Source organism: Amia ocellicauda, chromosome 21 (genome assembly GCF_036373705.1).
Source record: "Amia ocellicauda isolate fAmiCal2 chromosome 21, fAmiCal2.hap1, whole genome shotgun sequence".
Taxonomy (NCBI): Eukaryota; Metazoa; Chordata; class Actinopteri; order Amiiformes; family Amiidae; genus Amia; species Amia ocellicauda.
Genome location: NC_089870.1, coordinates 10902467 through 10919112, shown reverse-complemented (window position 1 = coordinate 10919112; position 16646 = coordinate 10902467). Strand labels below are relative to the sequence as shown.

Here is a 16646-nt window from a genome sequence, read left to right as displayed (position 1 = left end):
GGGTCTTTCTTGGGATGGGGGGACGGGACTGGCCGCTGGTGATGAAAACTATCAAAATCAACGCACATTTTTCAATACGTGATTAAATACATGCTAGGCCTATAGTCAGTCACTTGGTTATTTTCTACACTTGTTGATTCATATGGTTTATTGCTGTTCCGTTTATAACTGCATGGGCTGCTGGGGTTGTCCTTATGTGTACAGTACCGCTTGTTTAATGATTTGCGCATGCGCAATGGTTCGCAAATGCCCCTTTATACTCGGCTCTATGAAGCGGATATAGACAGTGACATGCATTGAAATGCATCGTAGCGCTACGTCACAAGTACTGCATCAATTAATCGCCTAGCAACGGCGTCACGGCCCCGTGCTTTGGAACCTCGGACACCGTACTAAGAGAGCGCGCGGCGTCACAAAGCGCAGACTGCACAGCGAGAGACAGCGACTCGATTTTGCTCTTTAACGAAGACTGAATTTTGCGACAGAGAAGCGACAGCAGGCCTAGCACACTTGAATTTGTTCCGCCCGGGAACATTATCTGGTTGTAACAAGGTAAACATTGCAGTTATGTAGGGTAATCGAATAATAATATACACCAAACAGTCTGATAATGCAATGGTGCTGTTATGAGAAAGCTTGTTGGCAAAGTGATTTTTTTGTTTGTTTTAAATCATAATCGTCCTCTACAGGATTTTTGCATTGGAGTAATACCCACAGTAATGTATCATGGTTGTTGTATGATGTTGCTATTATTAGTGCATTGCTTGTTGTGTATAGTATAGTAACAGTAACAGTAGTGTGCAGGTAAATTGCAGCATGTGTATGGAGTAGGATTGTTTCACATTTAAAAACACTGAAGTCGCATTAGCTGGTGTTATTTTATGCCCACACATTGTGTGGGGCCATGAGCTGCTACTACTGCATGGCTGTTGAACTGAAGGAAGGAAAAAGGGCCATTCTCCAGGCCAGCTTACATGAAAACTCTCAAAATGTGGCGATTCTATGATGTCACTAGGCCTCTTTGATGTCAGCAGCCAAAGATTTAAAATGTGAAGATTCAATTCTGATGTCTATGGAAATCCCTTCCTAACTTTCTCATTTGTATTATTGAGCCTAGCCATTTGCATCGAAGACCTTGCAGAGTTGGACACGGATTAATAGTGCTCCTGGCGACACTGAAACCCGTCTGCACTCCAGCTGCCAAATACCCCATCAATACCACAAGTAAGTTCCTTTTTGATGGTTTAATTTGAAAGAATTTCCAAATGTTAATTCCAATTGCTGATCTGATATTTTATAATGAAGTTACTTGAAGAAGAAAAAACTGATTTCAAGATCAATGTGTTAAAACCAAAAACATCAATTGGTAGTATATAAACTTTGATTTGTATTGGGGAATCCACTGAAATGTAATTGAAAAGGGTACCTAGACAATGACATGCCTGTATTAACTTTTCCCTAAAACAGAGAGCCTCTAAAGTGTCTGTTTCTCTCTATTGCAGTGACTCAAGATTCAGTGGACCAGGGTTCACGAGTCTGCGTGCAGAGAAAGATCCTGGCTTGGTTTGACAGGTGTGACTCTGCTGGGCTCTCTGAGTCCAGCACCCTGCCACCCAGCAGCCCCTCTGACTTGGACCCACAGGTGTCTGGGGAGCAGACACAGAGCGGAGGAGGGCCTGAGGAGCCCATTGGGAAGGAGGAAGACGCGCTCACTTGTTCACCAATAGATGCGTTTGAGTGCACAGAGGTCAGAGCCGAGCAGGAGACCCGACGCTGCGGCCCTGCAGAGCTACCAGCCGCCTGCCAGGATGAGAGCGGGCTCGGCGATGACGGCTCCTCGGTCAGCAGTGGAGAGCTGGTTATTAGGAACAGTGCTTACATGGACCCTGCCTTTGTGAAGGCCGTCTCAATCAGAGAGAGGGTGGGCAATGTGCGCCGGTACAAGTGTGCCGGCTGCCTGCGCTACTACAACAGTATAGGCTCACTGCAGGTCCATATATACCTGGGTAGTATAGACGGCTACAGCTGCGGTGTTTTCTATCGCACACTGCTGTCAATCCACCAGAGCACAGGCCAGCAGCAGACAGGGCGCTTCCAGCTTTTCAGAAGCCGACTTCAAGCCCTTTTCAAGCGCTTTCGAGGTGCTTTGACAAGGCTTTTGCAGCGCTTTCAAGGTTCATTGTCAAGACTGTTCAATTACCTCACAGCGTCAGGCATTTAAACCATCTTTTTTTTTTTTTTTACCTTTGTTTAACCAGGAAAAGAACTCCCTGAGATTTTAAATCTCTTTTACAGGAGTGTCCTGGGCAAGACAGGCATCAGCAGACACAACCTAATTTAAAACACACAACACAACATGGGGAAATCAAAATACAGACACCATACCATCCAGCATCAATAAATGACTAAATAAATACAGCTACAGTGAGGGGAAAAAAGTATTTGATCCCCTGCTGATTTTGTACGTTTGGCCACTGACAAAGAAATGATCAGTCTATAATTTTAATGGTAGGTGTATTTTAACAGTGAGAGACAGAATAACAACAAAAAAATCCAGAAAAACGCATTTCAAAAAAGTTATAAATTGATTTGCATGTTAATGAGGGAAATAAGTATTTGACCCCTTCGACTTAGTACTTGGTGGCAAAACCCTTGTTGGCAATCACAGAGGTCAGACGTTTCTTGTAGTTGGCCACCAGGTTTGCACACATCTCAGGAGGGATTTTGTCCCACTCTTCTTTGCAGATCCTCTCCAAGTCATTAAGGTTTCGAAGCTGACGTTTGGCAACTCGAACCTTCAGCTCCCTCCACAGATTTTCTATGGGATTAAGGTCTGGAGACTCCAGGACCTTAATGTGCTTCTTCTTGAGCCACTCCTTTATTGCCTTGTCTGTGTATTTTGAGTCATTGTCATGCTGGAGTACCCATCCACGACCCATTTTCAATGCCCTGGCTGAGGGAAGGAGGTTCTCACCCAAGATTTGACGGTACAAGGCCCCGTCCATCGTCCCTTTGATGCGGTGCAGTTGTCCTGTCCCCTTAGCAGAAAAACACCCCCAATGCATAATGTTTCCACCTCCATGTTTGACGGTGGGGATGGTGTTCTTGGGGTCATTGGCAGCATTCCTCCTCCTCCAAACATGGCGAGTTGAGTTGATGCCAAAGAGCTTGATTTTGGTCGATGTTGGCCACAACACTTTCACCCAGTTCTCCTGTGAATCATTCAGATGTTCATTGGCAAACATCAGACGGGCCTGTACATGTGCTTTCTTGAGCAGGGGGGCCTTGCGGGCGCTGCAGGATTTCAGTCCTTCACGGCGTAGTGTGGTACCAATTGTTTTCTTGGTGACTATGGTCCCAGCTGCCTTGAGATCATTAACAAGATCCTCCCGTGTAGTTCTGGGCTGATTCCTCATCGTTCTCATGATCATTGAAACTCCACGAGGTGAGATCTTGCATGGAGCCCCAGACCGAGGGAGACTGACAGTTATTTTGTGTTTCTTCCATTTGGAAATAATCGCACCAACTGTTGTCACCTTCTCACCAAGCTGCTTGGCAATGGTCTTGTAGCCCATTCCAGCCTTGTGTAGGTTTACAATCTTGTCCCCGACATCCTTGGACAGCTATCCCCTATCAATCAGCAAGATTTCTGGCTCCCAGGTGTCTTTTATACAGGTAACGAGCTGAGATTAGGAGCACTCTCTTAAAGGGAGTGCTCCTAATCTCAGCTTGTTACCTGTATAAAAGACACCTGTCCACTGAAGCAATCAATCAATCAGATTCCAAACTCTCCACCATGGCCAAGACCAAAGAGCTGTCCAAGGATGTCAGGGACAAGATTGTAAACCTACACAAGGCTGGAATGGGCTACAAGACCATTGCCAAGCAGCTTGGAGAGAAGGTGACAACAGTTGGTTCGATTATTTCCAAATGGAAGAAACACAAAATAACTGTCAGTCTCCCTCGGCCTGGGCTCCATGCAAGATCTCACCTCGTGGAGTTTCAATGATCATGAGAACGGTGAGGAATCGGCCCAGAACTACACGGGAGGATCTTGTTAATGATCTCAAGGCAGCTGGGACCATAGTCACCAAGAAAACAATTGGTACCACACTACGCCGTGAAGGACTGAAATCCTGCAGCACCCGCAAGGTCCCCCTGCTCAAGAAAGCACATGTACAGGCCCATCTGAAGTTTGCCAATGAACATCTGAATGATTCAGAGGAGAACTGGGTGAAAGTGTTGTGGTCAGATGAGACCAAAATCGAGCTCTTTGCCATCAACTCAACTCGCCATGTTTGGAGGAGGAGGAATGACCCCAAGAACACCATCCCCACCGTCAAACATGGAGGTGGAAACATTATGCATTAGGGGTGTTTTTCTGCTAAGGGGACAGGACAACTGCACCGCATCAAAGGGACGATGGACGGGGCCTTGTACCGTCAAATCTTGGGTGAGAACCTCCTTCCCTCAGCCAGGGCATTGAAAATGGGTCGTGGATGGGTACTCCAGCATGACAATGACTCAAAATACACAGACAAGGCAATAAAGGAGTGGCTCAAGAAGCAGCACATTAAGGTCCTGGAGTCTCCAGACCTTAATCCCATAGAAAATCTGTGGAGGGAGCTGAAGGTTCGAGTTGCCGAACGTCAGTCTCGAAACCTTAATGACTTGGAGAGGATCTGCAAAGAGGAGTGGGACAAAATCCCTCCTGAGATGTGTGCAAACCTGGTGGCCAACTACAAGAAACGTCTGACCTCTGTGATTGCCAACAAGGGTTTTGCCACCGAGTACTAAGTCGAAGGGGTCAAATACTTATTTCCCTCATTAACATGCAAATCAATTTATAACTTTTTTGAAATGCGTTTTTCTGGATTTTTTGTTGTTGTTATTCTCTCTCACTGTTAAAATACACCTACCATTAAAATTATAGACTGATCATTTCTTTGTCAGTGGGCAAGTGGACAAAATCAGCAGGGGATCAAATACTTTTTTCCCCTCACTGTATTTAACCAGGAAAAGAACTCGCTAAGATTAAAAATCTCTTTTACAGGAGTGTCCTGGGCAAGACAGACATCAGCAAACACAAACTAATTTAAAACACACAACACAACATAGGGAAATCAAAATATAGACACCATACCATCCAGCACCAATACATGACCAAATAAATACAGCTATTTAGGTTTATACACACCCAGTGCTACAAGCTCCTGCAGTTTTAGGTCAGATTGAAGACCATTCCCTGCAGTCGGAGCAGCAACCCCAAACGCTTTTCTGCCCGTCTCTGTGCGCACAGTGGGAACTGCCTAAAACTTCTCTGCAGCGATCAACAGAGAGATTGAACTAGCTGGATTAAAAATAAAAAAATAAGAAAGTATTTACAACCTGAACGACTGCTGAATGAATAAAAACAAAACTAAAAAAAACAAAAACAAACATATTCTTCTAGCCTTGTCCACCCGTCTGCCATTCCCGCGTTTTAGACGATAATGTGTGGCGCTCACAGGTGGGGCTTCATAAACACCTGTTTAATAAACGTGTGACACGCCACTCTTATATTGTTTTTATTCCACTAGCAGGCTGTACCTACAGTGTGTTACACATAGGCCAAAACACTTGCTATCACTCTAATCAGTCATCTGGTTAAACCTTTGAGTTGCAACCAGCTCAACACCCCCCCCCCCCAGTGTGTATTTTCCCCATTTCGGCCCAGTTTCTGGGCTCTGTGTTTCAATCACACAGCCAAGCATTTTCATTGTGTTATAATCACAGCATCCTGTTTGTTACCAAGCGACTCAATTTTCTGATTAAAAGGAGAACACAGTTAGGCAATGTTGTGCAATGAACAAAAAAAGAAAAGGTTAATGAAAACACTGGAATAGATTCAGACAGGACATAACACTGGGAAAAAGAAATAAAACAAATACTAAATCAACATTTATTGTACAGTTGTATTGTTTATTCTACCAGCAGCTGTAAATGTTTTTTCCCCAATTTAATCTTTATAACAATTTCACCTGTATTTTGAAGTACACAGTTATGGTTTACACAGACTGGTCTGCTGCAGTTGTGTGTATATGTCTTGTTTTTCATAGATTTCACAAATTAATTAGGTGGTTTGGACATGACAATAAGTAACACTATTTGGAAAATAGCACATTAACATTGATGAACTCATACAATCACAGCTTGTACAGGGTCTGCAAATCAAGATTTAAACAATAACCCAATCTTTCCAAGCACCTAGTCTTATTATAGTCATTTCAATTAACACTAGGGGGCAATAGAGAACAGAATATTTAGGGAAATATTTCATATATACATATTCATATTTTATTTGTTAGCAGATGCCTTTATCCAAGGTGGTTTACAATTGTTACAATATACTACATTATTTTTACATAGTTACCCATTTATACAGCTACAGAGTTTTTACTGCAGCAATCTAGGTAAAGTACCTCGCTCAAGGGTACAGCAGCAGAGAGACTGAACCCCCGGCCCTCTGCCCCAAAGTCCAGAGCCTCAACCGCTTCATAAAAGACTCATAATTGCCTTGGGTGTATGTTAAGCTTAAATGTTTAATTTATAAATCGTGGGATCCCCCCGCCGTTCTACAGGGCGCTCCGAGCATTTGCGCTCGAAGTAGGCCTCCATAAAGTCATGCTGGCCTCCTGGGATTATAAGACCATCTGTAGCCAGATGAGATCTACCCAGGAGACCAGCCGGATAGAAGATTTCCCTCCCGAAACCTGCCGGTTTATCTGGGCTAACGCTACGCACGTTTGCCTCACAAACACGCAGAAAGATGTCTCCTGGATGGTTGTGAGTCAGTGTCTCCCCACCCGAGTGTTCATACACAGAAGGGGCCTGGCGCCTTTTGACATCTGACCCTACAAGGGTTGCCTGGGAAAGGAGACGGAGGCTCATATCTTTAGGGATTGCCCCTCCGCCTGCAGGGTCTGGCTCCTGTTTTCTCCGTTCCTCTGCAGGTTTGCCGTTCCTGTGTGGGCGACGGCCCAGCAGATCCTTTATGGTCCAGCCAGGGGAATTACATCTTCAACCCTGAGGTGCTGGTGGCGTGTCGTCTGCGCAGTGAAACAGGCCCTGTGGGAGGGACGGAACATCTGTCTATTCAACAAGCAGGAGCTGGACCCAGTCGTCATCGCGCGGAGGGGCATGGTCCTAGTTAGGGACTATGTCAATCTGGAGGTCCACCAGAGGGGCAAGGAGGAAGCCTTTAAGAACTGGCAAATACAAGATCTGGGGGAGATCAGGATCCCATGATGGGACCCACCTCCGGGGACGGCCATCTACCCCTGCTGGAGCCCGAGTTCAAGATCTTTTAACCCCTTTTATGAATGATTGTTTTTTAGAAATTATTTTAAAAAAACTAAATTGTAATTGTTTTTAAAGAATGATTTGATTTTAAATGCACTTGTTTTGTTTTGGTATTTGGTTGGTTTTGTTTTGTTTCTTTGTCAAATACATTGGCCGTTTGGATTAAAATTTTAAATGCATCAGACTGTTTTGTTTTTGTTTTTTATTTTATCGTTTTATTTGATTTTTGTTTTGTCTGATGCATTTTCAGTTACTTTCAATGTATTTGACCTTTTTTGTTGGTTTGCAGTTTGCTTTTTATCACAAGTTTATTGTTTTATTGATTTAAGCACATGTTTATTTGAGTTCAGGTATGTTGTTAATCACATTAAGATTTAAATTTTTTTTAAGTGATTTTAGAAATTGTTTTTTAATCATAAGTATTAAAATCTTGAATGTTTTTATACTGAAAATGTAAAATACTTCAACAAATAAAACAGTATAAATAACAGGCACAGTTGAAACAGCTAAAATCATATTTTAAGGGGCTGCACAAACCGTATAAGCAGATACTGAGCATAAAAATTGTATAAACCCGAATCAGCACAATTGTTAAATCATGCTCAAAAATCAATGCACCCGAATACATGTTTTGTCCATTTTTTTTTACTCAGCCAAGTATCTCCATTTGTTAGCCACCACACCTGCAAAGTCTGTCACAGAAACCAAGCAGTGCATCACACTGTCTGTGTTTGCCACTTCAGGCCTAATCCTCTCCCCCAGCATATTTCTGCTCGTTGTGTCTTTTCCACTCCTGTCAGTGGGTTCGGGTCAGGAGAACTTCTGCTTGCCATTGAATGCCTTGGCTCAGGTCGGTTTGAGAATGATTCTAAAGACACCGCGATCCAGGGATCCCATCAATCGCATGTACATGGAGTCATGGACACTATCTACATTGATAAGGAAACCTTCACTGTCCAGTGGCTTAAGCATGGTAAAAAGAGTACACACATACACAGCAAGGCATGACCAGCTGTATTTGCAATGGGGTATTAGCCCCCCTTTGCCACGAAGGGATTGTTCCAGAGGTCTTTGAAGGACACTATAACTGCCAATATGCACAACAGTGCAGTGCAACTATGAACTGAATTTTATGATAAGGGTACATATACCAAGAGTGAGAGTGTCTGAGGCAGAACAGCATTGAAGACATTTAACTGAGTTTAATCACAACACCTCTGTGAGTAGGAAAGAAATTGGTGAGAGACTATTTGCTACTTCACTGATTTCCTACCAAAGTGTTACAGACCCAGGGTCAGGTGTCATCAAGCAGGGAACACGTAGGACCAGATAGACAGCTCTCCAGAAGAAAGTAATTGAATTAAGTTTTTTTTTTAATGGAAAAATAAAAAAACAAATATCTGGACAGAATAATGGTAGAAAATCTATCCCTTCACATGAGAACAGAAAAACTCCTGAGAGCAGGGAAAACAAGAGCTACCTTGTACTCTAGCCACCTCCTTGGAGGAACCCAACCTTCCAACTGACCCCTAGCAGTTCTCACACTCCCTCTTTATACCCCAAGGTCTACAACTCCTCCCCCAAGAACATACCACTAATAAAACATAAATATCTCAATATCTAAAAGTATAGACCCAAATACTGTAAATTACCCATTCTCATGATATCAATAAACAAAACTAATTATATCTAATACCATGAAAAAAACTAAACAACATCAGTACAAAGAGAAATAAACAAAACATTATTGCAAACACCCCTTTCCTATAACCCCTTGAACCCTTCCCTTATGGCCAGAGAATTAAGATAAATAGGGTAATGGCCAAGCATATATTGCACTTCTCCATCATGGCCTGTGTAACCACTTTTACCCTTCAACAACATGGACGCCAACACACCAACCCCAGCAACTCCAGCCCAACTCCCCCTTTCCCTTCACCGCATGCCCTTCTTTTTTTTTTAATATTTTTTCCTTTTTTTAAATATAGCATTATTTAAAATGGAGCTTGTGCATTCTGTCATATACAGCAGCGTATTAATAAATACACACATATACACATATTTGACATTGCTTGGTCCCTTGACCTGCTTCATCTTTATCACGTAGCTCATGAAGGATGATGGAAAAGGAAAAGGGTGTCCACCAATAAATACATAATAATAAAAAAGATATAGTTTAGTTCAAGAACTGTGAGAGAGGGAATTTACAAATGTGTTCTCTGGCTTTTAACAAAAAATGCAATGACAACATATGTCTGTTGATCATATTTATATATTTTGTTCATTATTTATTGTATTACTAATTAGCTCATTATTAATGGCTTCTTGTAGGTTCTTTTCTTAATTCATGGAACTGTTTCTTAAAAATGGTTCTGAATGTGGAGCCAAGAAGGCGCTAAAGCAGGGTGTTTGAAAAAGAAAAGGTTTACAGTCATTCTCCTTCATTGACCTTTATTTGCCACTAGGGGGAGGTAGAACACAAACTGACAAGCAGAGACGCGGTGCTTCACTGTTCACATTCAATGAGGCAGGAGCTCCCATGCTGACACACAATAAAGAGACAGTGAAGAACATGCTCAACCTTAGAGGACAATCCATCACATTATACAGCCTTCCTCTCTCCTGCCTTAGCAGGTCTATATGTGCCCCCCGCCCCCTCTCTCACCTGCAGCCCTTCAAACCACAATCAAACAAATCAGTCATTGCACTACACTCTCCCAATGAAAGAAGCTCGTCTCACATCAGCCCATCAAACAGACACAACACTGGGGGCCATCGGTGGGGTGCGTTGAAATGGGGGAGCGTATCTTGGGTGCGCTGAAACTCCGGGTCATCACTGGGGTGCGTTGAAACTAGGGGTCATCACTTGGGTGATTTGATACATGGAGGCCAGACCTTGGGAGCACACCTTCTATGTAAGATGATTGGGTGCGTTGAAACTCGGGTACTTCACTGTGGTGCGATGAAACTGAGGTTCCATCTCTTGGAAACACACCTGCTGTGTAAGACAATTGGGTGTTTAGAAACTGAGGTCCGTAACTCGGTGCGTTGAAATTGGGGGCCAACACTTGGGTGAGTTGAAATTGAGACCATCACTGGGGTGCGTTGAAACTGGAGGCCATAAATGGGGCGCATTGAAACTGGGGGCCATAACTGGGGTACGTTGAAACAGGGGACCATCACTGGGGTGCGTTGAAACTGGGGGCCATAACTGGGGTGCGTTGAAACAGGGGGCCATTACTGGGGTTCTTTGAAATTGGGACCATCACTGTGGTGCGTTGAAACGGGGGGCCAAAAATGGGGTGCGATGAAACTGGGGGCCATAACTGGGGTGTGTTGAACTGGGGGCCATCACTCGGGTGCGTTGAAACTGGGAGGCATCACTGGGGTGCGTTGAAATTGGTACCATCACTGGAGTGCGTTGAAACTGGGTGCCATAACTGGGGTGCGTTGAAACAGGGGGCCATCACTAGCGTTGAAATTGGGAACATCACTGGGGTGCGTTGAAATTGGGACCATCACTGGGGTGCGTTGAAATTGGGACCATCACTGGGGTGCGTTGAAACTGGGGGCCATGAATAGGTTGCGTTGAAATTGGTATCATCACTGGGGTGCGTTCAAACTGGAGGCCATCAGTGGGGTGCATTGAAATTGGGGGCTATCACTGGGGTGCATTTAAACGTCGGGCCATCACTGCGGTGCGCTGAAATTGGGACCATCACTGGGCTGTGTTGAAAGTGGGGGCCAACAATGGGGTGCCTTGAAACAGGGGGCCATCACTGAGGTGTGTTGAAACTGTGTGGCGTAACTGGGGTGCGTTCAAACAGGGGGCCGTAACTGGGGTGCGTTGAAGCAGGAGGCCATAACTGGGGTGTGTTGAAACAGGGGGCCGTAACTTGGGTGCATCGAAACAGGGGGCCGTAACTGGGGTGCGTTCAAGCAGGGGGGCGTAAATGAGGTGCGTTCAAGCAGGGGTCATAACTGGGGTGCGTTGAAACTGGGGGACATAACTGGGGTGCGTTGTGTAGCGTAATGTACACTTATACATTTCAGTTCAAAGAAGTGAATTTCAGTATCACCTTATCAAGAATCCTAGAATCTTGTAGAACTCAATTTCTGCAATAATTGGACGCAGATACCAATTCCAAAGATATAAATTCTCAAATTTATTAAAAACAAAGATAAAATGTAGCACTACACTAGCTAAACAAAAAAGGGAAAACTAATTAAAATTCACTCAAGATCAACAAATCAAAGACAAATCACTTCCGTGACCAAATCAAAGACCATGGAATCACATATGATGACACACAAAACGTTACACAAGATTACACACTGTCTACAATACCGGTTAATAAGACGAAGGTGAGTCTCTCATTAGTATTGTTAGTCGGACATTAAATAACTAAGGTGAATTAGTATTTAAGTCAAATAACTTCTCGTTATATACACTCACCTAAAGGATTATTAGGAACACCTGTTCAATTTCTCATTAATGCAATTATCTAACCAACCAATCACATGGCAGTTGCTTCAACTGTGGGTGTGGTCCTGGTCAAGACAATCTCCTGAACTCCAAACTGAATGTCTCAATGGGAAAGAAAGGTGATTTAAGCAATTTTGAGCGTGGCATGGTTGTTGGTGCCAGACGGGCCGGTCTGAGTATTTCACAATCTGCTCGGTTACTGGGATTTTCACACACAACCATTTCTAGGGTTTACAAAGAATGGTGTGAAAAGGGAAAAACATCCAGTATGCGGCAGTCCTGTGGGCGAAAATGCCTTGTTGATGCTAGAGGTCAGAGGAGAATGGGCCGACTGATTCAAGCTGATAGAAGAGCAACTTTGACTGAAATAACCACTCGTTACAACCGAGGTATGCAGCAAAGCATTTGTGAAGCCACAACACGTACAACCTTGAGGCGGATGGGCTACAACAGCCCCACCGGGTACCACTCATCTCCACTACAAATAGGAAAAAGAGGCTACAATTTGCACAAGCTCACCAAAATTGGACAGTTGAAGACTGGAAAAATGTTGCCTGGTCTGATGAGTCTCGATTTCTGTTGAGACATTCAGATGGTAGAGTCAGAATTTGGCGTAAACAGAATGAGAACATGGATCCATCATGCCTTGTTACCACTGTGCAGGCTGGTGGTGGTGGTGTAATGGTGTGGGGGATGTTTTCTTGGCACACTTTAGGCCCCTTAGTGCCAATTGGGCATCGTTTAAATGCCACGGCCTACCTGAGCATTGTTTCTGACCATGTCCATCCCTTTATGACCACCATGTACCCATCCTCTGATGGCTACTTCCAGCAGGATAATGCACCATGTCACAAAGGTCGAATCATTTCAAATTGGTTTCTTGAACATGACAATGAGTTCACTGTACTAACCTGGCCCCCACAGTCACCAGATCTCAACACAATAGAGCATCTTTGGGATGTGGTGGAACGGGAGCTTCGTGCCCTGGATGTGCATCCCACAAATCTCCATCAACTGCAAGATGCTATCCTATCAATATGGGCCAACATTTCTAAAGAATGCTTTCAGCACCTTGTTGAATCAATGCCACGTAGAATTAAGGCAGTTCTGAAGGCGAAAGGGGGTCAAACACAGTATTAGTATGGTGTTCCTAATATTCCTTTAGGTGAGTGTATATTAGTCTCATTTACGTTTGGGTGCCGAGAAAGATCCTATCATTACTTGTTTCCACAATTCTCCCCAATTGATTACTGTTCAATGATTAAGGATAGGCAGGGCCACCTATAATCCAGTGTCTATTAACGTGTGTCAATTTCAGACTAAACAGTTAAACAGGAAGGAGAAGATATTTCTCGGCGTTGACAGATTTTATTTCTAAAATTGTCAATGAAACAGTTTAATGCAGCACACATTTATATTTAAGAAAATACTAAATGATATTACACCTTCTAAAGTTTATGACTCACAGAATAACACTTCTAATTGATTTCTCAAAATGTCATGAATGATAAACTCCAAACTGTTAACTTATGTGAACTTCGTCGCAGAGAGGCCTCTCTGTCTTCGGGCTCAGATAACAGCACACGGCACGAGGTCCGTGTGGTTTGGAACAAAGGCAGGCCGGTTCGGCTTTGTCCAGTAACTTCCACTCGGTCGATGCACCTGGAAGTTGGGGTTTCGTGAAAGTAGAGTCTTTTCCAAACAGATTTTCCAGGGTTGTGCACAAAATCTTCTTTGCAAGCAGGGTTTCCACCATAGTTACTTGAAGACAAAGTCTTTGAGGAAAGCAGGGCCCTGTTCGTTTCCAAGGGTCAAGTTTCTTAAGACTCAATAGCTATTTAAATGACTGAACACTTTCGTATTGCAGTCGATGGTCCAGCTGTAAAACTCCACTGATCAGATGGGTACAGGCGGGCAGCGCAGTTTCTAAAGTTCTTTAACTGAATAAAGTCCTTTAAAAGAATTCTTCGTACGGCTCAATCTCCTTCTCCCACTTCAACTCTTCTGTTGCCGGCAAAGACTTGGTTGGTTTATGGTTCCGGTTCTGGCAACAGAGCTACAGGTTGAGCTGTGGCAGCGAGATACTGGTTCAGGTGAGAGAAGGAGAAAGGTGTTGTGCGTTGCTTTTTAATGCCTGTCAGATCAATAGATGATTGGTTCTTGAGTTTGTGAGATTGGATTTCGGTTTCAGCCCCCAGTGTTCTATTGGAGGAGGCTTGATTTATGACTGATGTCAATCCATGCAATCTTTTGGGAATGCCGGTTGGCCTGGGTTCGTAGCTCTGTGTCGGGATTTCAGCTCTCAAACATCCACATCAAAGCTTTTTTTTTCTTTAGGCCCTATTCCCCAGACATTTCACAGCAGGGATCCCAAGCCATTCGGCCCATTCTCGGTGCCATCCTCCCAAGACTGCCACTTTGATGTAGACCAGTTCATGCGCCGATGAGCTCAGGCAATCTGATAACTTTGGGGGAGAGGTCTTCATTTAGATCAGAGCTTCGGCTAAGGCTCTGAATGCTCTTATCAAAATACACCCCCACTTAACGCTACAGCTGAGACTGGGAGCCATCACTGGGGTACATTGAAAATGAGATGTCTGCTCTTGGCAGCACATTTTCTGTGTAAGATGATTGAGTGAAAACAGGGGTCCATAACTGGGGTGCGTAGAAACATGGGGCAGTAACTGGGGTGCGTTGAAACTAGAGGCCATCACTAAGGTGCGTTGCAATTGGGGGTCGGCTTCTGGCAGCACGAACACCTAGTTGCCGGGGTGCGTTGAAACGGGGGGCCATCACTGGGGTGCGTTGAAATTGGGGGACATAACTGGCGTGAGTTGAAACTGGGAGCCATGACTGGGGTGCGTTGAAACAGTGTGCCGTAACTGGTGTGCGTTGAAACTGTGTGCCTTAACTGGCGTGTGTTGAAACTGGGAACATCACTGGGGTGTGTTGAAATTGGAGGCCATAAATGGGGTGCGATGAAATTGGGGGCCATAACTGGAATGTGTTGAAACTGGGGGCAATCATTGGGGCGCATTTAAACTCGGGGCCATCACTAGGGTGCGTTGAAATTAGGACTATAAATGGGGTGTGTTGAAATTGAGGGCCATAACTTGGGTGCGTTGAAACTCAGGGACATAACTGGGGTGCGTTGAAACTCAGGGACATAACTGGGGTGCATTGAAATTGGGACCATAACTGGGGTGCGTTGAAACTGTGCCGTAACTGGCGTGCGTTGAAACTGTGTGCCGTAACTGGGGTGCATTGAAATTGGAAACATCACTGGGGTGCGTTGAAATTGGGAACCTCACTGGGGTGTGTTGAAACTGTGTGCCATAACTGGGGTGCGTTGAAAATGGGAGACATAACTGGGGTGCGTTGAAACTGTGTGCCGTAACTAGGGTGCGTTGAAATTGGGAACATCACTGGGGTGCGTTAAAAGTGGGACCATAAATGGGGTGCGTTGAAACTGTGTGCCGTAACTGGGGTGCGTTGAACTTGGGAACATCACTGGGGTGTGTTGAAATTGGGGACCTCACTGGGGTGCGTTGAAACTGTGTGCCGTAACTGGGGTGCGTTGCAAATGGGGGACATAACTGGGGTGCGTTGAAATTGGAGGCAATAACTAGCGTGCGTTGAAACTCGGGGCCATGACTCGGGTGCGTTGAAACAGGGAGCCATAAATGGGGTGTGATGAAACTGGGGGCCATCACTGAGGTGCGTTGAAATTGTGAGCCATCACTGGGGTGCGTTGAAACTGTGTGCCGTAACTGGCGTGCGTTGAAACAGGGGGCCATCACTGAGGTGCGTTGAAATTGGGAGCCATCACTGGGGTGCGTTGAAACTGTGTGCCGTAACTGGCGTGCGTTGAAACAGGGGGCCATCACTGGGGTGCGTTGAAACTGTGTGCCGTAACTGGGGTGCATTGAAAATGGGGGACATAACTGGGGTGCGTTGAAACAGTGTGCCGTAACTGGTGTGCGTTGAAACTGTGTGCCTTAACTGGCGTGTGTTGAAACTGGGAACATCACTGGGGTGTATTGAAATTGGAGGCCATAAATGGGGTGCGATGAAATTGGGGGCCATTACTGGAATGTGTTGAAACTGGGGGCAATCATTGGGGTGCGTTTAAACTCGGGGCCATCACTAGGGTGCGTTGAAATTAGGACCATAAATGGGGTGTGTTGAAATTGAGGGCCATAACTTGGGTGCGTTGAAACTCAGGGACATAACTGGCGTGCGTTGAAACTGTGTGCCGTAACTGGGGTGCGTTGAAAATGGGGGACATAACTGGGGTGCGTTGAAACTGTGTGCCGTAACTGGCGTGCGTTGAAACTCGGGGCCATCACTTGGGTGCGTTGAAACTGGGAGCCATCACTGGGGTGTGTTGAAACTCGGGGCTATCACTGAGGTGCGTTGAAATTGGGACCATAAATTGGGTGCGTTGAAACTGGGGGCCATAACTGGGGTGCGTTGAAATTGGGAACATCACTGGGGTGCGTTGAAATTGGGAACATCACTGGGGTGCGTTGAAACTATGTGTCGTAACTGGGGTGCGTTGAAACAGGGGGCCATCACTGGGGTGCGTTGAAAATGGGGGACATAACTGGGGTGCGTTGAAATTGGAGGCAATAACTAGCGTGCGTTGAAACTCGGGGCCATGACTCGGGTGCGTTGAAACAGGGAGCCATAAATGGGGTGTGATGAAACTGGGGGCCATCACTGAGGTGCGTTGAAATTGTGAGCCATCACTGGGGTGCGTTGAAACTGTGTGCCGTAACTGGCGTGCGTTGAAACAGGGGGCCATCACTGAGGTGCG

The 16646-nt window shown here is 45.0% G+C and overlaps 1 long non-coding RNA gene across 1 annotated transcript; it reads left to right on the top strand.

Annotated features, from left to right (window-relative positions):
- Nucleotides 1–363: 363 nt before the first annotated feature.
- On the top strand, nt 364–2466 carry LOC136717037 (uncharacterized). The gene is made up of 3 exons (XR_010805178.1): nt 364–552; nt 1118–1224; nt 1503–2466. It is a non-coding gene; the product is annotated as an uncharacterized LOC136717037 (long non-coding RNA).
- Nucleotides 2467–16646: the final 14180 nt, after the last annotated feature.